This window comes from Trachemys scripta, chromosome 11 (assembly GCF_013100865.1).
Source record: "Trachemys scripta elegans isolate TJP31775 chromosome 11, CAS_Tse_1.0, whole genome shotgun sequence".
In the NCBI taxonomy this organism is placed as follows: Eukaryota; Metazoa; Chordata; order Testudines; family Emydidae; genus Trachemys; species Trachemys scripta.
The window spans coordinates 41,286,828-41,303,482 of record NC_048308.1 but is presented as its reverse complement, the minus strand read 5'-3'; positions in this window follow the sequence as shown (position 1 = coordinate 41,303,482).

The following is a 16,655-nucleotide window of genomic DNA, read 5'->3' as shown; positions in this document are numbered from 1 at the left end:
ACCTGCCATCACGCAGCCCAGTTGTTTGGACTGCCTGTTTGAGGAAGGATTTGCACCTTATTGAGTAATATGCATTGTACAAATACCTGAGCAATTCAATGGTCCAATGAGGCTATACGAGGAAAGGCTGCTGAGTTAGACTCTAGTCCAGTGGTTCCCAAACTTTAACAACCTGTGAACCCCTTTCATGAAAATGTCAAGTCTCGCGAACCCCCTCCTAAAAATGAATATTTCCAGGGATTTTCTCCTTTACCTGAGTATAAATTATAAAAGCAGTGATCTTTGGTTTGAGCATTGGCCTGCTAAACCCAGGGTTGTGAGTTCAGTCCTTGAGGGGGCCACTTAGGGATCTGGGGCAAAATCAGTACTTGGTCCTGCTAATGAAGGCAGGGGGCTGGACTCAATGACCTTTCAAGGTCCCTTCCAGTTCTAGGAGATTGGATATCTCCATTAATTTATTTTATTTACTATTTATTATTATTTATCATTACGGTATTTTTATTCCATTATGAAAACAGCAACACTCTTCCAAGATCTCACTTTTGTAGCTTATATCAGTTTGAATAAACCTGTTATAAGACAAGGCTCATATGTTTCATCAAAGAGCATCAGATGTGAAACAGTATGAAGGTATTTAAGAAGCCTACTCAAAGAGTTCCTCCTACACAAGCTTTCAGTTCTTGAGCAGTCCAGGCAGACAACGCACGTTACAACAAAGCTTAAACTTCTTCTTCATAATAATTTTAAAAACACTAGCTGCCTATTTCATTTTAAAAACAGCAAAAAATATCCACCTCCCTTTCCTTTTCTTATAAGGAGTCTTGAAGTTTAAATCTCCTCAGTGTGATAGATATGCTTGCTTTGATCTGCTTAGCTCTTGGAAGTTCACGGGCTCCGGGCTGCTGGCCCCGGGCTGCCTGAGGTCCCTAGGGACAGCTCTGTCCGCCATTAGGGAATTTTTTCCCGAGAACCTCCTGTAACATTTCATGAACTCCCAGGGGTTCATGAACCCCAGTTTGGGAGCCACTGCTCTAGTCTATGCTATACGCTAACATAATTTTACAAAACAGTCTGTTACAATAGGTAGGTTTTATTGATGCAGCAAAGAGCAACATGACTTTCCTTCCTTCCTACTTGCTTGACTTTTTGCCTTCCAGACGAAACTGAAGTGGGCAGGCTGAGATGGCAGATAACTTTTTGCAGTATTTTTCTTTGAGTTCTGCTTCAATTATTTTTACAATGTCATGTCCCGTTTTTACTGAGCTTTTAAAAATATTGATGGTTAGTAGTTACCAGGAATATAGGAAGGCCTTAAAAATAAACCTGTGTCTGTTAACAAGTTTGCATTTTTTATTTAATAATCCACCATCTGTGAGGAAGATCTAATATCGGTCTTCCATTCCATCCCATTGGGAGGTAATGACCCTGATCTCTCAAACCATCTGAGACATACTGAAATAGACACTAGCAGGATATTTCTCAGAACTGCTTTTTCTCTTTCTGGCATGGTGGTTACAGTGCAGGACTAAGAGTTCTGCAATCTCACTTTTCTAATCTAATCTGCTACTAGTTTGTCTTGTGACCAAGAGTTATTTACCATCACTGTGACACAAGTTTCTACCTGTAAATTGGGGATAACGCATACATGCCTCACAGATGTTCTATGAGATTTAATGCAGAAAGTTTTGTAAAAAGCTTTGAGATTGTTGGATGGAAAGTGCTGAAGGAGTGAAAAAATAATATTACTACTCCTTGGAATCTTGAAAATGAAATCTTTCCATATATAACTTGTTTTCCTTTGTGAACACAAATATTTTATAGAAAGGGTTTGAATGAACTTTGAAATACTTGTTTTAAAATAACACGTACAATTATGTGGACTGTGCAAACAGAAGAAAATATTAGGTCAAAGTCTGGACCTAAGAATCTTGACTGTATCACTTTAATATTGTATCTAACATAAACATTCATAAATTATAAGATGCAGTTCTTTTGTCAAGAGGCAGTGTGTGACAGAGAGCTGTAGGGGAAGATAAGATGTGGAAAGTCTAGTTGGACTGAGTGCAGCAGAGAAATCTGGAATGTCCGCAGTGTAATAAAGCAGTGTTAGAGTTAATCCATCTTTATTTTCTAGTCCACTCAGTTGAACACCACAAATATGAATTTGACAGATTTTAGTAAAGGGCTGGATGCAATCCAGGCTACAATGGTTGCAATGGATACAAAGTTTAAAAATTTTGGCTCAAGACTGCAGGAAGCTGAGGGTGGGGGGTAGGGGGAAGGATCTTGGACTTAATGATTGATAGCCACAACACAAATTAAATTGATGAGCTGGAAAACAAGTCCAGATTAAGAAATATAATGTTGGCAGAGGCTCATGAAAATATGGTAACTGGATATCTTGAGATGTATTATGGATTATGAAGGTGCTGAGAGATGGATAATTTATCATTCTCTTTACAATGCGTCATGGGTTTTGTACCCTGAGATTGGTCAATCAAACAACACCAAGTAAGGTGCAGTGGGCAACACTTAGCATTTAGGGCCATGATTTCATAATTGTCATGTAAATATGAAACTAGAGTTCAGGTTTCAGAAATTGTGTTTTAAAAATTTGTGCTACAGCCCAGTATTTCAGCTGAAGTAAGTGTTTAGGATTGTCAAAATGGGAATAAAAATATGGGCCTGGAACACAATTTGCTTTATTCTGCCAAACTGAGGCTAAGAGTATTTATTTTTTTTTCCACCTCCCCAATGCCACTGTTTTTTTTTTTTCTGGCTAGGGATGTGGAATATATATCTGCCTGAAGAGTGGAGGAATGTCTTCATAATTGTTGGCATGTGGGGAGGGGGAATTTTCATAACGGCATCTTTGCTTACCTATGTCCCTCACTGCTTATCACGGTTTCTGATGCTGAGTGTAATGAGGTCTCTATAGTGTTATAAGTATTAGTCACTAATAGAGCTATTATCTGTAATTTACAAAGCCGTTTATAGCAAAATAATAATTTCCCCACCCTGTGAAACTTACTAACATTGTACCCTTGTTGGGTTCAGGAAAGTGTGAAAACACTGGCCTTTGGCCAGAAAAATGTTCCTATTGTTTTATTAACAAAAAGCTGACAAAAAGCAGCTTTTTCATTTTAACCCAATCTTCACTGCTGTGAAGCAAACTGTAATATAGGTTTCTCCTGCAGACAAAATATTCTAGAAATGAAAAAAGGCAATCAATCGGGGCTTTTATGTTGGGTTGGTGTTCTCCTAATTCCTATTTTTTTCCCAACTTGTTTCAGGCTACCCCTTTTGTGCTAGATTTCCCTTTATCTGCTCATACACATCTGTCATTTTACCTAAGAGGCCCTTATTACTTTAGTGCCAATGCAGATGAAGCAGTGTCACAGTGTTGATAGAGCTGGTTCTTACATTACTGGGGCTGAAGCAGTCCTGTGCATCAGTTGGTAAGAAGGATAAAGCCCAGCATGATCACTGAGTACCTGTAGAGGGAAAGAAGAATCTGCTCCAGTAGAGCAGGGTGAAAATTTTATAACAGAATAGTTTCCTGTTGGAAAACGCCAATTCAATGGAATGAAAATGTTCTGCATGAACATGTCAATTCCACTGAAACTTTCCACAACTCCCTGGGCTGCCCAGCTCCATGCCTGGCTTGCTTCCTACGATCCCCGAACAGCTGACTTTTGGGCTACCTGGCATCCTGGCTTGTGAACATCTGGGACTGTCTGTATCATTTATGAATTCTGGTTGATATTATGGAGTTATTATGAAATGATACTATGAAAAACTGCTGTATCATGAATGCCTGTATGTATCTACCATTGCGGACTGGACAGGACATGTACTAGGCGCACTCCATGCTGAGGGTAAAGGGATGGTATTTAAGGTTAATGATGGCGCTTTGACCACACAAAAGTTACATGAGAGAGTAGCTGCAGCCTTGGAAAACCAATTTGAGTTTACCTTTCTGATGGGAGGGTGGTGGGTTTTTTGTTTTTGGGAACAGTGGGAAGTTACAAATACAGAACAAAGCAGCCAGAAGGGGCTAAAATAAGGAAACACACAGGAACAGAGGGAGCCAGGCAGGAAAAGAAAGCAGTCCTGGGCAGGAGAGAGCAAGGTCACAGAAACTGGGGAGGAGATTTCATGAGGGAAAAGCAGCCAAGCATAGGAACCTCCATGAAGCAGGGGGCCTGATCTGCTTTCCTAAGCCCAGATGGCACTAAGGCAGGGGCGGGCAAAATATGACATGCGGGTTGCATCCGGCCCGCCTAACAATTAGATCTGGCCCACGGGCTGCCGACAGAATTGCCGGGAGGTGGGGGGCCTGGCTCCGGGCCCCTGGAAGGGTCAGAGCTGGAGGCTAGCCTCCCCCAGCCAGCTCTTCAGTGGTGCCCAACCCACGCTGCCCAGACAACGCTGAAGGGCTGGCAGGGGGAAGCTAGCCCCGACCCTTCAGCCCAAGGCCTTGCTCCTTCCAGGGCCCGGAGCTGGCCACCTCTCACCTTGCCCAGGGGCCTGTCAGTTCTGGTTTGGGCTGATTACCTGGTAGGTTCCTAACCAGCATTTTATGTGGGATTTAGAACTATTCATTACAGTCATACAGGATTCTAGAAATATGACAAGGAGTTCACATATTGCTAGGCATCAAACACATAACTGAACTAGCCCCACAAGAGAGTATTTCTCCTAAAAAAAATAACATAAATGGTAAATGTTTTTTTTTTAATTTCATTTATTTTAAACTTAATCTCTTTAAAGATACAGAGGATCATAGTAATAGTCACTGATGAGTTTTCTGATTTGTCTTAAGTTGTTGGTAATTATCTTCCTTCTCTGGTATATGAACAAAAACTCTGATGTTTTATGAAGCCAGAAATTAATAATAACTAAGGCCCTGACCCTGCAACAAACTCCTTGGGGAATCCCCAAAATAAAAGTCAATAGGGCTTTGTTTAGGTGCAGACCTTCATTCTCACAGAGCTCATTGCAGAAATAAAGCCAAAAAAGAGAAGACGGTAAATGCATTTTGTCCCATACTCCCATCCCCATTCCACAAAATCAACAATACTTAATAGATGGCATGACATTGGCTTGTAAATAAAGTGATAATGGCAATCTATTTCATTGCCATGTGTTGACAAGTAACTGAGTTTTCATCTTTGTTTGCAGCTACATCCACCCCCGACCCTCTAATTTTAAAATTAGTTTATCAAAGAAGAGGAAAGTAGATGCCAAATGCTGAGTATTTAACAAAGAGTGGACTTCAAAATACTTTTTTACTGATGTGGCAAGAAAAACTGTGTGCTTACATTGCAAAGAAAGTCTGGCAGTATGCAAAGAATACAACTTACACCAGCATTTTGAGAGGAAACATGCATCCAGATATAAGAACATGTCTGCCAAAGAGAAAGTTAGAAAAGCACATGAGATGGTTGCTCCAATGCAAAAAAAGCAAAGTTTTTTCATGAAACTATCCGCAGCACAAGAAAGAATTACAAGAACGAGCTACATGATTGCACACAAAATCGCCAAAAACAGCAAACCATTCTCGGAGGGAGAATTTATCAAGTTGGTTGACTCTGCTGCAATATTGTCCCCAGACAAGAAAAAGCAGTTCGAAAATGTTTCATTGTCAAGGTGAACTGTGGTGAGACGTGTAGAAGAAATCTCGGAGAACCTGGATCAGCAGTTGAAAAGCAAGGTAAATAATTTTTCATACTTCACACTGGCCCTCAACGAAAGTTGTGACATTAAAAACACAGCCCAGTTGTTGATTTTCATTCGAGACATTACCACAAATTTTGAGCTCACAGAAGAACTGGCATCAGTGCAGTCAATGAAAAATACGACTACTGGAAAAGATCTACTGGAGGCAGTAAATAACAGCGTTTCAAAACTGAGATTGGAGTGGAAGAAATTGGTGAGTGTGAGCACCAATGGAAGCCCTAATCTGACAGGCAAAAATGTTGGATTGTTGAAAAGAATACAAGGCCAAATGACAGAAACAAATGCAGAGCAGAAAACAATTTTTCTACATTGCATTATTCACCAAGAGGTCCTCTGCAAAAGTGTTCTGAAATTAAGCAATGTTGTGGATACAGTTACAAAACCAGTCAACTTTATTACAGCAAGAGCATTGAACCACCGGCAATTTGCCTCTCTGCTGGAGGAATCTGAGTCAGAGCTCAGGGATGTTCAGTACCATACAAATGTTAGCTGGCTTAGTTTGGGGAAAGTTCTGAAAAGAGTGTGGGATCTGAGAGCAGAGATGGATTTGTTATTGAAAGGAAAAAATGTGGATTTCCCTTAATTGAACGACGTGAACTGGCTCTCTGGTTTTGCATTTGCCATTGATGTTACGGGTCACATGAATTAACTGAATTTGAAACTACAAGGTAGGGGGCTTTTTGCTCATGACATGTATTCCCTTGTCAAGTCTTTCATGACAGAGTTGCTCCTTTTCTCCCATCAGATTGGAAACAAGCAGTTCACACACTTCCCCACTTTGCAACAGATTACAGTATCTGACCAGTGTGACAGTGCCACCCATAAGGCTTTTTGGAAATATACTTATGTATGTATATATTTATATATATATAACATAACTAGATGTGTTTTATGCTACATATGCCACGTAACATAACTCTGTAAAGGTAATGATATACCGAATCTATTAATCCTATTTGTATGCATGTATCATTTTTGTATTGGAAGTTATGAATATTGGATGCATACTTGTTTGATTCTAAGTAGGCTGTAGTGAAGCAGTTGGTCAGCTTCCTGAGAAAAGACTATTCTCAGTAAGTGCCCCATCAAGAAACACTTAAGCCAACAGTGAACTTGGAGACACCAATCCACATCTGGACTTTCCCAGGAATGTGGCTTGGCTGGTAAGGAACTCAGTCATGCATGGACATGTGACTTGCCCAGGTGACCCCAATACTCCATTTTGTAGCTGGAGTTTGCATAGGAGAGAGGAGGGGGTCTCCACCCACAAGAGAAAGTCTATTTAAGCCTGTGGGAGACCCCTCCATTTTGTCTTCAGCTGGCTAAAGAAAGAGCCTCTCTACCCCCAAAGATACCTGAAAGAAACTGGAACAAAGGACAGTGACTGCAAGGGGTGTGAGTGATTGCTGGACCCAGACTAAAAGGAGATTAGTCTGTAAAAGAAAGCATTCTGGAACTGGTGAGGATCTTATCTGTATTCAGTTTCTTACTGTATTAGACATAGATTTGCGTATTTTATTTTATTTTACTCGGTAATTCACTTTGTTCTGTCTGTCACTACTTGGAACCACTTAAATACTACTTTCTGTATTTAATAAAATCACTTTCTACTTATTAATTAACCCAGAGTATGTGTTAATACCTGGGTCGGCAAACAGCTGTGCATATCTCTCTATCAGTGTTATAGAAGGCGAACAATGTATGAGTTTATCCTGCATAAGCTTTATACAGGGTAAAACGGATTTATTTGGGTTTAGACCCCATTGGGAGTTGGGCATCTGAGTGTTAAAGACAAGAACACCTCTGTTAGCTGCTTTCAGGTAAGCCTACAGCTGTTAGGGGATGTGATTCAGACCTGGGTCTGGGTTTGCAGCAGGCTAGCGAGTCTGGCTCAAACCAGGCAGGGCACTGAAGTCCTAAGCTGACGGGGCAGGAAAGCAGGGGCAGAAGTAGTCTTGGCACATCAGTTGGAGCTCCCAAGAGGGGTTCTGTAATCCAACCAGTCACAACCAGAACCTGGAAAGATACACATCATTACTGCTTGCTTTGCATGCTGAATTTTCACGCCGCTTTGAGGATTTTAGAATGATAGAAAATGACATGACTTTCATCTCCTCCCCTTTCACATGTGATGTGGACAACTATCCAAGTGACCTCCAAATTGAGCTTATTGACTTGCAGTGTGATGCATTGCTTGCGGAGCAATTAAAATCAGTGCCATCTGAGGTTTTACGCATCCCTCAATGAACAGAACTTTCCAAAGATCAAGGCTCATGCCCAAAAGAGGTTGTACTGTTCGGATCAACTTACGTCTGCAAGCAGGCATTTTCTGTGATGAAATTCAATAAATCAAAGAACAGATCTTCGATCAATGATGACCACCTTGCAGCAGTGCTCCACACTGAAACAACAGAAATGACATCTGACTTCACCTTCCTTGTTAATGCCAATCAAAGACTTTCTTCTTCACACTGAAGGAGTTTCATTTTTTCTTTTACACTTAATTTTAATAATGAATGTAAGTTGAATGTGAGTTAAAGTTTAGCGTTAGTGTTATTACAAATTTTACAAGTGTTCACAAAACTGCTTACAGTATAAATTGCCTTCTAAGATTAGCTTTGGATAATCGTGTATTCAGTTAACTGTTATTACTCTGTTGTGTAAAGAACATAATGGGGGTCTTTTTACAATAGATGCTGAAGTAATTTCATTAATAAGAAATGTGTGGCCCCTGACGACTTACCAAAATTAGTGGAGTGGCCCCTCCTGCGAAAATTATTGCCCATTCTGGCACTAAGGAGTCTGGACAACCCAGGAACTCTGACTTCAGCTCAAAGAATATTGTGGAGTAGTGAGGAAACTGAGGCAGGGAAATGCATGTAGGGCATATTGTTTTCTGTATGATCTGTACTAACTTGTGCTTTATATGATTAAGTAAAGGAGCAATTATGTTAGACTCTTGGAAAAGTTTCTCTCTGTGTTGAATGCTTTATAACATTTCTACATTGCCCCTGGAGAGAGTTAAGCAGTAAACTAGAAGCTTCAAAAGTCATGAGTCAGGCCAATCAATAATCATGGAATTAGGTAAAATAGTATGAATTAAAAATGTTGGGTTCTTTTTATTTGCCATCCTATTTTTGAGCCTTTAGGGTTAATTTGCTTCACATTTTCAAGTTTTTCTCCACAACTATGAGGGCTACAAACTTTAAAAAAATGAAGAAGAAGGAAATCTGAGATTCCTAAGCAATCCTGAGATTCCAGCAGCTGAGGTCTAAAGAAAAACACCAAATATTGCAAGAATTGGCAACAGACTCCCAGATGCAACTCCTTCTGCTAGGAAATGGCTATGTTGGCAGCACTTCATTCTAGCCACAGCTAAGCTATGGTGGCAGTGCTCACTATGAGAGCCCTCTCCTTGATCTGTTTGTTGTGCCTCACCATGCTGATGCCTAACACAGCAGAAAACCACAGTGGACACATAGATAACAGCTTTATAAAAGGAGGTACTCTCTGGAATTGGTGAGAAGCCTAAAGAGCAGGTTCCAATCCTAGTTTCTCCAAGATTCTCCAGCAGTGTGAAACATGAGATAATACTCCTCATAGGAATAAGACAGGGGAGATAAACAAGCAGCAAGAGAAGTGATGTTCAGAGCTGCTGTAATATTAATGTTAACTAATAATTATAGTAAAACCCACCAGTCTTGATAAGACCCTGGCTGCTAGGAATAATGATGTCATGTATAAATGTCATCGTATGGCCGAAAGTGCAGAGATTCATCTGGTCCCACTGGTTTCACTGGTTCAGTCTGGAAGCCACTTCAGCATTCCCTGCAGATTCTCTCCCCCAGGGGGTGGTCAAGGGAAGCTTCCATTTCAGATCTCAACTTGAGAAGTCCTAACTGCTGACATGCCTTTCTGTGTTGGATAGGTTGACTTTGACCAGTACCTTTGCTCTAAAGGTCTCTAGTCTAAGGAGGAGAGTGCTAGGGAAAATTGTTTCAAATTGCCAGAAACTTCATAATATGAGATTGGCACAATTACATTTGAAAAAATATTTGATTGTCTTTATGTTATGGTAATATCAGACATTTCTAAAGTTACTTACCTTGGTAAGCATAGATTTACTAGCTATGGTGACAATAGATCCTAGTTTTATGAGGACAGTCCTGGTTTTTCATATGATGTCCTATATGAAATGTCTGGGTTTTTCATTTCATAAAAAAAGGTTTACATTTTTTTCTAATAATTACAAAATATTTTTTCAGATCTGTTACTATAGCTAAAAGAATATTCTGTGTTGACCACAACAGTTCAAACCGTCCAGTGGAATGAGTGTTCATTGTGATGAACAATGTTTGGAGTGAAGAGAAAAGTTGAATCAAAGCAATTCTTCTGCTCAAAGTGAATGTTAACAATACTTGTTCAGTGTTCCATAATAAACTATTCAGCACACTAAAGTTACTGGACAAAATTCTCCACTCTGAGAGCTATGCACCTGTTCCTGCTCAATTAGAAGTAGGCAGTAGCAACAATAGTACACAATTTAAAAAATTGTACTTTTTACTTTTATATGACACTACCATGACCCTGAGAAATATTGGCAGAAAAAGTCCCAGTTTTTTATTTTGAAAATATGGTCAGCTCATTACAAGCAGTGCAATATTACACAAGGAGTCTGTGCCACTTTTGTTGGACAAAGTCCCTTATGATCCCTCAAGGCAGTGCACATAGATGCATTGAGGGCAGACTGACTCAACCAAAAGTTTCTTTGCCTGGAAGATGAAGCCTCGGCCATAAATCCTTCATTTTTCTGGTGGGAGGTTGCTGGAGATAATAGACCTCTTCACACCAGTAGAAACCACCAGAGTGTCAACATTGTTCCCCAAAGACAGTGACAGTACAGCAACAGCACATTCTGTCCCAGCCTTAAAAGGGCAGGCTTTGTTTGCTTTTCCTTCCATCATATTCTGCTTTGGGTCCTATTAAAAAGAAGAAAAATACTGGTGATTTTGGTAGCTCCAAGATAACCAAGGAGGCCCTGGTTCTTGACAACAGCACAGCTTGCTGTACTTTTGCCTCTAGTCACTGGACCTTCTGATCCAAAGGGCTCTTTTACAGATCACGCTTCAGTTTGGCTGCACTGCTGCTGGAAAGCAAGAGCTGGTTTGTAAGGGCTTCTAGGAAGTGCTGATCAATACTATTCTGGCATCACAAAAACCTCCTACCAAAAGTCTTGCTTTGCCATTTGGGGAAAAAATTGGTCAGTGGTACAAAGACAGTGTCAGGAACTTCCTTAAAGCTAAGTTAGTCAGTGTCCTTGACTTCCTTAAGGATGGTGGTGGATTTAGGTTTCAGCCACAGTTCCCCGATAGTACACATCTTTCTGGCAAGTGTCTTGGATAACAGAAAGATATTCAGGTGGGCCTGTCTCTTGCACATTAAACATCTCCTGAAATCAGTAAAATTATAGAGCACTTTCTTCAGCCCTCAAGGCTCTCACCAAGCACCCATTACTATATTCCATGTATTATGTTGGTTGACACAGATTCATTACAGAGAAAATGAATGAAGAGATTAATCTAAAAGTTTTATTAGTTAACATCAGGCTTCAAATTTCAGTGTGTTTGTGGAGGTGTTAAGTGAAGTGTCACTATTCATTGTGCAGGGATACAATGATCAGAAACAATAGTAGGGAGGGCAGTGGCAGATGCTGTGGCCATAGCTAGGCCTGGAATGAGAGCACACAGTAAGTTAAATTCTTTTAATTTTTCTTTCTTTTTATGGCACCATTCTGTTCATGAGGACTTGTGCCTGTGAGAGGCTGAACTCTCACTGTAGCTGGACTTGGACTATGGAACTCACCCTTGCAAGAAAAAAATGACTATGGACCTCATCAATTTCAGAATTAAGGGCCTGATCCAAGGCCCACTGCAGTTAATGGAAGCCTTTCCATTGACTTCAATGAGTTTTGGATCTTTCCCCACATGCATATCTCAATTCTTTCACATAGCTCTTTCTCAGTGATTTCTACATACATGCATCTGCAACACCATTCCAAAAATTCTGGCACGTACTTTAAAATCCCAGTGGACTTGATTTCGAAATGAAGATTTTGTTTGTAGCCACTCTAAGGAGGGCCAGCATAGTTGCTTGGACATTGCAAATTATCTCAACTTACTTAGCTTTTAAATGGGAGTTGGCATAAGCCTCACTGTCTACATGTTATCATGCGATGTATGAATTCAAAACTATAATTTGAAGTGTTTCAGAGGTGTAACAAAGTGGGGAAGAAAAGAACTGCATCTCTAAAACTCAATGAATGATGCCAACTGAGGCTTTTAAAAACTGTCTAAAATAGCCAGCTGTCATACATTCATCAATTAAAGGCCTGAACCAAGTATTAATTTAATTCTGTCAAAACAAGTTTACTGCTGATAGATGAATGGACAGAAACAGATGTACATATTTTTAAAAGGATTTAGACAAGCACTGAGGGGAGAAGACATGAAGTGTTGTTATGTTTCTAAACTGGAACGGGATGGCAGTGTTTCAGAATGTTATTTTAATTACAGAGTAGGCAGCTGGCTGTGCTGTATGACTGCTTGTTGTGCTTAGTGGTGGTATTGGTAAGGGCTAACGAAGAGCAGTGATGTTATGCTTTAATCAAAAAATGTCATGCTTTAGTCCAAAAACTAGGGATACCAAAGGGACTGGGAACTGTATTGTTGTATCAGATTGTTCATTGTCATTTGTCATTTGTGACTGCTGACTACAGAATACAATACAATTATAATTCAACAGAAGATACAGACAAAGATGGCTTCTTTTCACAGATCTACAATTTTATTTAATCTCAATTTGCTATCCGATTGTAATCTCTAGTCTTATCTCCAGATCTGCCCTTGCAAAGTAGCTAACTTCTCGTACCTTTGTAAACATGGGGTCAGCAGATCTGATGCTTTTTCTGCTAAAGCTTAGTGCCTTGATTGCTGCAAATTCATTAGCACTTTGGGGATTCCTGCACTGTGTGGAACACCCCAAATATACAACATTTTCCTCCATAGAGTTTCCCATAAGTAGCGCCCTATGCATTCCGAGATGCAAATAATGTCCCAAATCTGCTTGCAACTTTGTAGTGAGCAGAGCACTAAAGTCCAATAGAGCCCACTAAACCTTCTGGATCCATGTCTTAGAAAGCTCTAGGCACCCCAGTTTTGTTAAATGGATCCTACATCCCAAGCCACATGCCTGAGAGAACCATGCTTGCTTCCCAGTACACCCAACCCTTCTTGTTCTCTTCCACAACTGTTGAAGAGGCAGGAATTAACCCCAGAAACAAATGCTGCACTCAGCTGTAAACCAACACTTTTGTCTGAGCATAGACAATACCTCAGTTAGTACTGGGGACCATTGGCAGCCCTACAGAGAGTCACACATACCTCCCAAAGTAATAGTAACATACTGAGTCCCCAATACCTACATTTACAGATGAAGATCCAAACTGCCCTTGTGCCCAGTCTCTAAATTCCAAACAGGGCACCTTCTCCATCTTGAAGTGGTCACTGGTGTTTCAGCCGTGCCCTTGGCAGAGTGTTTGGGCCTGCTTTTCCAGCAGCAGCAACATGTGCTCAGGCCTCAGCATGTGTGTCCTCTCTCCAGTCCCACCCCATAACAGCCAACTGGCCCAGAGCCAATCAAGTGGTCTGCAATCAATCCCCACTTGGTCAGGGCTGAGTTCACACTCTGCAGCAGCATTCCCCGCCTCTGATGGGAGATGGGCTGGCAGCTGGAAGTCAGGGGTGGGATTTCCTTCCAGTCCTCCAGCTAACCAGGGATCTTGGGCCAGCTCCTCTCTCTGCCCATCCCGCGTCAATCAGGAGTAGCAGTGGTCCTTTCACTCTCCTGCCATGTGCACGTGGAGTAGGGCTCCACACAAAGAGGAAGGGCAGAGTGTGGCACATAGGAGGGTTGGTGTATGGGTGAGTGAACATGTATCTGAGCGACTTGATGAGAGGGAGGAAGGGATGTAGGGAAGACTTTCACATGTACAGGGATTTGCTTATTCAAACTTTGGATTTTATCCAAACAAACCTGAAAATCTTTAGTGAGTCAGCCTTCCCTCGTGCCAATACACACTCAGAACTCTAGGGTCCAACACGTTCTTGCTCTTTGTCTATTTCCAGAGCTTCAGAATATCCAACCTGCTCTTCTTCGGCACATGTTAGTACATAATAAAGCCTGTTACAAGACTTGTAGAAATATATAAAACTTTTAAAACTACAGTACACATTTGGTGTTTGCAAACTGTTTTCTGGAGGCTGGCTGGCCAAAGGAAGGCAGTACCAACATGTATCAAAATCATATTGCATGGGTTTAAAAATGCTTCCCTGCCTAAGAGAGCGCCTCGATCAAATCAAGGCACAATTTGTGCACAAGGATTTTGTTATGAATCTGAACATCTAGTACTGTAAAAGGCAGATAGGTTTCTAGGAACCTGAAACTTGGGACATCTGGTTTTTCTCAGTTGGTGAGTAAGAAGTTAAAAACTGGATGAAAGTAGAGCCGTGCCCACTCTTTGATACAAAATGTAAAAATGAAACCATGAAATCAGCTTTGCTTAGCGTTTAGGCTCTACCTGTGAATGAGCAGTTCTTTGCCTGAATCTTGTGTCCATAAACTGTGAAGCTTGTGGCAAACTTTATATATATAATCTAGAGCAGTGGTTCTCAATCTATTTACATGGCCCACAAAGTGTTATGTAGGCTGCATCCAATACTACCTGTATGGCCCTGAGGATGTCATATGGGCTGCAGCTCTGTGCTGACTGGGCTGCAAGGATGTCCCACGGGCTGCAGGTTGAGAACCACTGATCTAGAGAAAGGAGTCCTAGATAAGGATGATACTTGTGGCATATGCAATGTTGTTGCGCTGTGTTGCTCCCAGGATATTAGAGAGACAAGGTGGGTGAAGTAATATATTTTATAACTTCTGTTGGTGAGAGAGACAAGCTTTTGAGCTTACACAGAGCTCTTCTTCAAATGGCATGGCAGGAAATAAAGGTGGTTGGATTGGTACTTGGAAATACAGATTCATGCTGTCACAGTTTGGAGAGGTAACTGCACCTCTGATCCCTTCATGGCCTCCTTGGGGGCATCACCACTTTGGTCTGTGGCCGCTAGCCATCATCTTTATTCTAGTGAGAACTCATATTCCTTTTCCTCCTGACGGGGGATTTAGGCTACAATTCCTCCTCCCTTTACTTTGATCACCTTCGCAAGTCTGAGGTTATTTCAGACTTTGTGGCCCTGTTATCTCCCAGGGGCTATGACAGGTGTTTGTCAGTGACCAGCCGGGTTTCATAAAGCACTTTACATTTATTTGATATCAAAGAATTACAGAGAAACCAGATCTTGTAAACAATAAACAGCTTATATGCATGCCTAGCTCACCAGATGTAGCCCATCTTTCACACACAGACCCTGGTAGGTTTCAAAGTCCTTCAAGCCCCTCTAGGATGGATTTGCCCTCTTCATTAAAGTCTCATGTCAGTGCTTGGAATGAGTGCAGATGACCCTGAGCAATGTTTCCCCCAGGAATTGAAATTACAGGGGCTGGGGGAGGGGTGTTCAAATATACAGGGGCGGGGTGACGGCTGATGAGGGGTGAGACCATGAGGGCAAAGGTGGGCTGTATGGCACGATAGGAAAAACTGAAAAAAGTTTCACAACCATTTTATTAGATTTAACTCATGTTTTAAAATCATCATACAAATTAAAGCTGGCTATTCAAGCCTACTATGAAGCACTACATCTACATCCTTCTTAGTTTCTTGTTGTACTTTTGCATAACTCTATTAATGAACTTCTCGAATGCAGTGAATTCATCTTTGGTGGCTTCTTGTGCATCCAGTACTTCCAGTCCTTCATGATATGTTCATGATCAGGCAGAAGGTGACTCCTTTCAGAACACAAAATTCTATTCAATGAGGAAAAAGAACGCTCAACTGTAGCTGTTGTGACTGGGAGTAGCAAGAGATAAATAACTACTTCTTTCATCCCAGGAAACATAGCACAAAGTTTGGGTTGAATCACTAGTAATGATAAAGAAAAAGTTGAAGTCAAATCTTCATTCATTCATTGTATGATATTCCATTCTGTGTTCAAATTCTTTATTCTGTCCTGATCACATAGCAACCCCATTGCTGGTAGTGTCTCACTCCACTCAACTTTCAGTGTTTTATAAGACAGGCATCTGTAAAAGCTATGTAAAGGTTGAGTAAAATCCAAAAGTTGCTGTTGTAGGTTTGTAAGAATCAAGTCTGTGTACTTTTCCTGCTGGCTTAACAAACGCTTCTTGTCCTCTTCACTTAAGGAGTCAATATAAGTGCCTTAATTAGTCAACTTCTGAACTGAAGTCTTTGCTTCTTTCAGTATGTTTTCAATGGCTATCTCTCTGTCCAGCAATAGAAGCTACAGTTGGCTCAATCAAAGATCTACTACTGTTGTAGCAGATGCATAGATGGCATTGTTTAATGACTCAAGTGGTTTCAACAGTACATTTACAAGAGAGAGAATAGCAAAAGTCTTCTTTGAATTTAGTAGCAAAAGTAGTCCACCAGCCTCACTTTTTAGATCTGTCCCATCTCAGTAGATACTTTCCAAAACCAATAATAATGGTTGCAGTAATTTTAAGACAACAGCCAAGGATGGCTTCTGAGAAAGCCAGCTTGTTTTGAACTTTATTTGAACTTCAGTCCCAGTGTATCCTCTATTTTTTCCAAGCTGTTCAGTCCTTTTGGACTTTTGCTGAAAAAAAAAAAAAGGACTATAATGAAGAAATTAAATTTATAGCTTTTAAAATGTCTTTTGAAGATTCTGCAGCTCATACTGGTGCTAGTTGAGTATATGGCCTCT